Raw genomic sequence first — 9,157 nt, forward strand, 5'->3', positions numbered from 1 at the left:
GTATAAGATTTTATAACTGTAGTGGAGCAGAATTTTCTTTTGTAAGAAATAAATATTTATTTATTAGAAATATATACTTCTGAAAAATCGCTTAAATTCAGCATATCGAAATGTTGAAAAGCTGAGTTATTTCATTGGTACAAAAATAAGTCCATCACTATGTGTAGGAGAAAAAGAATCAGGGTCAGCATCCAAGTGCTTAGACCTTGAGAATGCTAATACAATCCTCTAAAAACTTTACTAGCCCTCGGGAAAGTCAAAATCATAAAATAAGTGTTCCTGATATGTACACAGAAGATAAAACCATCTTGCATAGTACAGCGTATGCACGTGAACTTTTAAACCCTCTCCTTCCCTGGGTGTTTAATTTGTAATGAAGCCAACATCCCAGAAAAGTATATAGAGGTAAATGCAGGTATGAATTCTTACTACTGTCAAATTCTGAGTTTTAGATGTTTTAAAGAATATACAGGGGATATACAATCTTTTGGCATCTCTGGGCCACACTGGAAGGAGAAGAGTTATATTTGGCCACACATTAAATACACTGCAACATGTAATCACAAAAAAATTGCATAATGTTTTAAGTAAATTTACGATTTTGTATTGGGCTGTATTCACAGCCATCCTGGGACGCATGTGGCCTGCGGGCCGCAGAGTGGACACCCCTGAGTTCAAGATGTTTTCAAATAGTTTTAACAACTAAATTTAGAGGGTGGGACAATAAAATGAAAATGTAGTGACTTAAAAATTAAGTGTGGTAGAAAAAAATTAAATTGAGTGTGGTGGAGCCATTATCACTTAAGGTATTTCAGCAGCCAAAAATTTCCATTAACAATCATGAATCAGTCGCTTCTACCAAAGTACTGTGTTTATCCATGATAATGATTCCAACAGTAGCAGCATGTTACACAGAGTCAGCTACACAAGGCTCTGGGACTTGAAGCTGCCCAAATACATATCCTGCACCATAAAGAGCTTAACTGATACAATCCAAACCCACTGTTTCCATATGTGACCTGAAATGGTTTCTAATTATTTTTATATAGCTGTTGTCCATAGCAAGAGGTCTCTTTCTTTATGTTTCTACTTAACTGCCATCTCTCTGCTACTGCCTTCCCCATCCTACCCCTATATTCTCCACAATACCTAGCAAAATGCTGGATATCTGGTAGATGCTCAAATGTATATTGGCTTTGGTTAAAATAGCAGGACAATGAAAGCAGCCAGTATGTCTTATAATACAATTGTGTCTCAGCTTAACAGTGATACCTACTTATACCAAACCCCTGGGGCTTGACAAACACACACAGAATGGCAGACATGCTCAAGAAGTAGTGATGGTTAAACAAGATGCTTTGAAGATGTCCTGTCATGTATCTTTGGACATTACCATGGAACTTGTTTAGATTAGCTGCAACAAATAGTCAGTGTAGGCTACAGGAAGGATAAATGGAGTGACCCAAAAGAGTAAAAGGAAGAAACATCAAGAAGACAAATGCTCACCATTGCTGTTGTAAATAAAAAGCAAATATACCATTTATTAGCTGTGTGACTTGTGAAAAATCACTTAAACTGTGCACATGAAAATGTTGAAAAGCTTCCCTGGCTGGTGTGGCTCAGTGGACTGAGTGCCGACCTGTGAACCAAAGGGTCACCAGTTCAATTTCCAGTCAGGTCACGTGCCTGGATTGCAGGCCAGATCCCCAGTAGGTGACATGAGTAGGCAAAACGAGAGTTGTGCGTGAGAGGCAACCACACATTGTTGTTCCTCTCCTTCTCTTTCTCGCTCCCTTCCCCTCTGTCTAAAAATAAAATAAAATTTTGTAAAAAATACAAACAAAAAATATTGAAAAGCTGACATATATTATGGTTGGGTATCTGTTAATTTCAGTTATACCCCATTTGTACTTAGTACAAAATATTATGTCCATCTTCCCATCACTTTCAATCACTACGTGTGAATTTCCCTATATATACCAACCAGGTTACTTTTGTAAAATATGTTTTCTTGTGCATTGAAATTAAAATGAGGAAATATTTAGTTCTTACCTAAGTATCTTAAACCCATGTTGTCAGTTTAGGGGAGGAAGAAAATTTTCTGCTACCCTTCTAGGTTCTTCAGGCTGGTCAACTAGCCAAATTGACAGATTAACAAGAGAAAAATAACGGAATTTTATTACATAACTACAAATGGGAACCCCACATACATAATCAGTTGAGAGACAGAAAGGTAAAGTAAGGTCTATATTGCATTCTGGGTAAAGGTTGAGGTAAGGCACCTAAAGCTTCAGAAGGGAGGAAGGTCATCCTCAGGTAATAACAAGAGCAAATATTCAGTAATTCGAAGCTTGTCACGCCCTACAGGTAGGTTTTAAAAAGTTATCTCTGGTAATACTCTTAGTATGGGCCAGCCCCCAATTTAACTTCTTTAAGGGAAAGGTCAATATTTCTTGTGACCTCACTTTTTTTTTTAAAGATTTTATTTTTTATTTCTTTAGAGGGGAAGGGAAGGAGAGAGGGAGAGAAACATCAATGTTTGGTTGCCTTTCGTGCGTCCCCTGCTGGGAACTGGCCTGCAGGGGACCGGCCTGCAACCCAGACATGTGCCCTGACTGGGAATCGAACCTCGATCTTGTGGTTCACAGGCCCGCACTCAATCCACTGAGCTACACCAGCCAGGGCCGTGACCTCACTTTTGATTGCCTCTAGCTCACAATAATTAACATGCCAAAGAAGCACATGTTGGGGAGGCCGGGTCTGTACCCCTTCACCATACAGAGACCCAGAATTTAAATATATAGAATGTACATACATGATAGAAAAAAAAGAGCTGGATATTTATCAAGTTCATTGAGTTAATTGTGGTCTAACAATCAAATTTTGTATAAATCATGCATACCATATCAATTTATATATTCTCCAACTTTAAAAGGCTTGTTTTAAATTTTTCCCAAGCCATCAAAAATAAGTTTATTCTCACACAACAAAAAAGTGAAATTCTAAAGTGGTTATTTTTTTCAAAATAAATGTATCTCCAACAGTACTATATTTTCCCAGGCCAAAATTAGGACACATCGCTCAAAATGTAGGTAGATAATTCAGACTATTTGAAAATCAGGCCAGTGGAAACAAATCTAGGCTAAATGGTTATTGTACCTATTTTAACTTAAATGATAAAAAAAAAAAACATTGATATATAAAATACTGCTCCCTGAAAGTATTTTGTTGCCACAAAGTCAATAATGAAAAAAAGAACCAGGATACCTGTTTTCATCACTATATCCACAGAGTCTATCTCCATAAGTGACAGAAAGCAGACATTTAATTTGTACTCTTTCTTTGAGTGAATGTGAAGGGAGAGGAGTGTGTGAGTGCATTCACTCACGCGGGAATGCAAGAGAGAGAGAGATTTTTTTTTCCCCATGGCAAAAAAAGAAGTACCTGGTTGGGCACATTTAAAATACCTTGTTTTTAAAACCTTACTTAGTCCCCAAATAATGAAGCAGATACAGTCTACAGAAAAGAAGGGCAGCAGGAAACAATGGAGGCCATGCGTAAAGTGCCCACCCTTCGTGCCCAACGCTCCTACCCTTCCCACAACACTCACTCAACCTGGGATACCTCTGGCCTGCCTGCCCACCATGGCTGACAAGGCAGCAGCCTTTTGATGATACAGTAAAAGAACATGTGATCAACAAAGAGTACAAAATATAGAAAAAGAACACCCCTTTTCTTTCCAATCTGGTGATGACCCATGCTCTGGTGTGGCCCAGCCTGACTGCAGTGGCTTCCAGATGTAACCAGACCAGAAGGGAAAAATTTCAGCATTCGTAGACTTGCCCTGGGGACACAGGTGTCGGATGAACTAAACCACCTTGTGATAGCCAGTGTGCGGCTCCCTAAAGATGATGCTCAGCTTGCTGCTTCACACTACAATAGCGAGAAAGGGGAATTTGCAGAAATTGGCTTTCAGTAAAAAAATTACAAGAGAAATTAAGACCAACCATGAAGGAGAAGGAAACAGGGCACATTGTGTGCCACAGAACCCTGGCATCATTGCAACAAAGACTCCATCTACTGATGTTCTTGTTTTGGACTACACAAAACGTCCTTCTACACCAGGCCCCTGTGGAGAGTGCAGTCCAGTCTTGCATCTTTGTGGACATCAGAAGGTAGACTATCGGCTTTCATGGAGCCCAAATCTCAATGGGCACTCAGTGCTTCAGAGGACCATGCTATTTTTCTGTGGGACATCAGTACTGGTCCAAAGTAAAAGTTGTGGCTGTGAAAATGATCTTCACAGTGCGTATGGCAGTAGTAGGTATCTCCTGGCATCTTTTCCATGAGTCTCTGTTTGGGTCAGTTGCTGATGATGGGAAACTTATGATCTGAGATACTCATTCCAATGACACTTCCAAACCAAGCCACGCAGTCAATGCTCACACTGCTGAAGTGAACTCCCTTTCTTTTGATCCCTATGGTGACTTCATTCTTGCCACAGGGTCAGCTGATAAGATGTTGTCTTGTGGGATCTGAGAAATCTGAAACTTAAGCTGCATTCTTTGAGTCACATAAGGACAAAATATTCCAGGTTCAGTGGTCACCTCACAACAAGACTATTTTGGCTTCCAGTGGTACTGATCATAGACTGATTGTCTGAAATTTAAGTAAAATTAGAGAGGGACAATTCCCAGAAGATGCAGAAGATGGTCCACTGGAGTTGTTGTTCATTCATGGTGACCACACTGTCACGATACCTGGTTTTTCCTGGGATCCCAATGAACCTGGGGTGATCTGTTCTGTATCAGAAGACAATACCATGCAAGAGTGGCAAATGACAGAGAACATTGATAACGATGAAGAAGACCCTGAAGGAAGCATGGGTCCAAAAGGCAGGGTCTTAGAAACATCTGGGCTTCTTGCGATTTTAAACTTCCCTTTTTTCTCCTTCTCAAGTTAGAGATTGACTTAACAGTGACTTGGAGACAGAGACTTTGTTCCACTATCTGTCTATAGTAAGTACCACCAACAATGCTGTTAGCCCAAACCTAGGTTGTTTTCTAAACATTAGCTGGGCAGGGAAGGCTTGATTCAGTAAAGTCACAGACATAAATTTAAATTTTCTTCCAAAATGTTCTAGTAACAAAAATCGAAAGGAGCCATCGAAAGAGGAATATTGTGTGTGGTTATTTTATTTTTCTTCTTATGCTACATCCCCAAGTTTTTCGGACTCATTTAAGGCTAGAAGTAAGAAATGGAGCCAAGTGAGGTAGGTGTCTGAGCCATGAACTAAAATTACTGGAAGATGTCATTTTTATTCAGGAATCAGGGGAGATTGAAGTAATCTTCACACCTGACATTCCAGAATGCATATTCTCATACGCAGGCCACTCTCCTGGCCATTTCTTGAATCAAAACTACAGGTTCCTCTTTCCCCATATGTTTTTGCTCGTTATTGTATTTCTTGAGCTGTATTCATATTCTTTCTTTCCTTTCTGTGAAATTGTTTTTTAAAAAAAAACTTGGAACCACCAGGTTGTAAAGACGTATGTCTTTACCTGAGAGTTTTGCCACAGGTATGATTTTCCAGTTATGTTGAAAAGAGTAAATTGATAGCTTGGAATTGTTTGCAAAATTAAATTAATCCTGGATAAAATTTGCCTTTTTTTAGGAGTTAGTCCTTGACCACTAGTTTTACACCATCTGTTTTTGGTGACTTGTTTCACTACTGGGACTGTTACTCTCCAGGACCAACTGTGCAAGTGGTTGTAATTGAATAAATTGCTTTTCTATGTAAAAAAAAAAAAAGAAAAGAAAGCAAATTCGTGACTAGAAAAATACTGTGTGTGTCAACAAGTAAGGTAAATAATCTTCTACGTAGTTTGAGGAGTACATACAATTTTAAGTGATTATTTAACTTTAAAAACATCATGCGGTTTCAAAATAAAATTCAAAGGATAATGGTTTCGTTCAGTGTTATTCTAAAACCTGAATAAAAGCCTGTGCTTCTCCATTATGTTTCAGAAAATATTCTTCTTTGGTTATATAGACCCAGCTAAAGATACAGATTTGTCACAAATTTCAAAAACTGAGCATATCCAGGGATTTCACAGTTTAAAACTGAAGTTACTAGGCCAGTGAAATGAGTAACATGCGCCCTTACAACTAATGTCAGTCCTAGATAATTTATGAAACAGGTACATTCATTTACTCATTCATATCTTCAACACTGCAGATCTACAATGTGAAAGACACTTGTTAAATGTGGGGAAGACAAGGGTCAACAGGAGTCAAGCATCATGCCCTGGGAAACCTTCCAGTCTCGGTTTGTCACGTCCCACCTCACCTCTTCCCCTATCGGAGGCCCAGAGCTCAGCCACTGCTCAGCCATCTCTAGCCCTAGAAGACGGTCATCAGGGGAAAACCCTCTTCCCTGACACATACGCATGTGAATGTGCTCTCCACACAGAGCGTTGACCTTTTAAGACAGGACCTTGGAAATGAAGTAGAAAGCACACAAGCCTGAATCATTTTCAAACAGAATGAAGTCAGGTTGTCTAAGCAAGACAGTGTCATTAAAGGATTCCTATGAAGTGGGATGACAAGACTGGCCGGTGGCTCTAACCGCTGTACTGCCTCGAGAAAGTGGGGGCGGGGTAGATAGGAGGAGCACGACTCAGTCAGGATACGGAAGTTAATAGGGAAACAAAGCCACGTTCCAGGATGAAACTCGGGAGAATTGAGGCAGGTGAAACTAGGGATGAGCATCAGTGATGAAAGGCAGGAAAGGAAGAGAAAGAGGAACCAGGGTTCCCTACGCATCTCTGCTCCTAGGAGGGGTCATTAAATCTTCACTAGAACAAAACATTTCATCAAGAGCAAGGCATCAGCCTCCTTCAGCTTTTATCTTTTCATCCATTCATTCATTTTGCAGCTTTTAATTGAATGATCAATAAAGTTATGCCTCTCATGGTAACAAGATTCCCTTCATTTATCATGTTTAATCTTCATATGAAAACCAACCTTTTGATTTTTAACCTTCTCTCCTTGCTTTACTAGATAAGACACATGGGAATGTGTCTAGTTTACAAAGTTCAATTATAAGGTCTGAGGGATAAACTCAGGATCATGAACATTCAAAAGGGTAATTTGTCTTTGGAACTGTTCTTAATACCGTCATACCCATATAGCTACAAATGCTGATACTGAAGCCTGCAGAGTTGATGCTCTGTGCAGGTACAGAAAACACGACTGAATATAAATTATTTTCAGTAAGCAAAAAAGGGCTATATTTTTCTTAGTTATAACAGAACATGTCAGAAGATGAAAATAGAAAAAAAACTAATCAAATTGCTTACAATTCTCATCCTCGGAAAGGTGAATCAATTTAACACTATGCTCTGAATACTGTAAAACTCGTTTAGGAAAGCATTAGAAAACAAATACCACAGTAGACCTACTGGTTTCAATCATATTTTGCATTAAATTGGCTAGACAGAAAAAAAACAGTTCAGCAGCTCCAGCGCTTCTACTGAAAAAAGCCCACAAGATCTGTGGGATGGCCTCCGATTCTGGTCTAGTACATCCGGCAGAATAAGTGTACTGGAAAAGATGTTTTTAATTTCTTTAGTCAAAATAATTTTCTTTGCTGACCAGATGCATTCAGTGTCTATGGTTTGTTCATGCCGATGCCCCTCTTCTTCAATAAAAGCAGCCCAGACATTGGTTCTGAGTGATTCCTATTATCCTGCCTACTGGCTGGACAGGAAATCCCGACTTCTTTGTAATCATGGTTTCTTGGTAGACATCACAAACATTTTGGAAAAACTATCGATTTTATGTTTTAAAAGATTTTATTTTTAGAGAGGGGGAAGGGAAAAGAGAGGGAGAGAAACGTCAGTGTGTGGTTGCCTCTCCCATGCTCCTAACTGTCGAGCAGATCCATAACCCAGGCATATGCCCTAACTGGGAATCGAACCAGCAACCCTTTGGTTCATAGGGTAGCACTCAATCCACTGAGCCACATCAGCCAGGGTGAAAAACTAATTAATTTTAAAGGAGCTGTTAGGTAACACATGAACCCTGGATTACCAAAGTCAGTCTATGTTCACAATGGAAAGATCGCAAAGGACAAAATGTATTATTGAACACAATCAACAGCATTTTCACTATACATATGCTTATATACTTTTGGCTAGAAAGTGTGTTGGAATGAATTTATAATTTTTCTCTGGTTTAGATACAAAAGTATAACTAGGCTAATCCATTCAGCAGTTAGCAAATATGTGGGGCTCTCAAGATTGATTTTGCATTCAAATTCCAAAGCAAAAATTGGAATGAGTAGGTTCCTTTGTCCTTTTCGATTTGGTTTTTTTTTAAGATTTTTATTTACTTATCTTTAGAGGGGAAGGGAAGGAGAGAGGGAGAGAATATCATTCTATGGTTGCCTCTCATGGGTCCCCTGCTGGGAACTGGCCTGCAACCCAGGCATGTGCCCTGACTGGGAATCGAACCACAACACTCTGGTTTGCAGGCTCACACTGAATCCACTGAGCTACACTAGCCAGGGCTTGATTTGTTCATATAAGTTCCAGTTTTTTTAATTGAATTTATTGGAGTGACATTGGTTCACAAAACCATACAGGCTTCAACTGTACAACTTCATAAAACATCCTCTGCCCTCTGCATCATGTGCCCCCGGCTCTAAGCAGTCTCTTTGTATCCCCATTCCCCCTTTTGCCCGTCTCCATCTATCCCCACCCTTTTCTCTCTGTGTCTATGTATTAAATGTGATTTTTTTGCTTAATCCCTTCACCTTCTTTCATCCAGTTCTCCAACCCCCCCCCTTACAGCTGTCAGTCTGTTCCATGTATCCATGTCTGTTTCTATTTTGCTCATTAGATTCCACATGCAGGTGAGACCATATGGTATTTGTCTTTGACTGGCTTGTTTCATTTAGCATCATAATCTCCAGGTGCACCCATGGTATCGCAAAAGGTAAGATTTCCCTGTTTTATTTTCCTCTGTTTTATGGCCACATAGTATTCCGTTGTGTAAAAGTACCACCACTTTTTTACCCATTCATGTACTGATGGGCACTTGGGCTGTTTCCAGATTTTGGTTACTGTAAAAGATGCTGCAATGAATATAGAGG

General features: G+C 39.5%; 1 pseudogene; it reads left to right on the forward strand.

The window, feature by feature from the left end:
* The first annotated feature begins 3,654 nt into the window (after positions 1–3,654).
* Positions 3,655–4,963, forward strand: LOC119038625 (histone-binding protein RBBP4-like; annotated as a pseudogene).
* Positions 4,964–9,157: the final 4,194 nt, after the last annotated feature.

The sequence above is a fragment of the Artibeus jamaicensis genome, unplaced genomic scaffold, assembly GCF_021234435.1.
Source record: "Artibeus jamaicensis isolate MK-2021 breed Jamaican fruit bat unplaced genomic scaffold, CSHL_Jam_final scaffold_1283, whole genome shotgun sequence".
NCBI classification, from domain to species: Eukaryota; Metazoa; Chordata; class Mammalia; order Chiroptera; family Phyllostomidae; genus Artibeus; species Artibeus jamaicensis.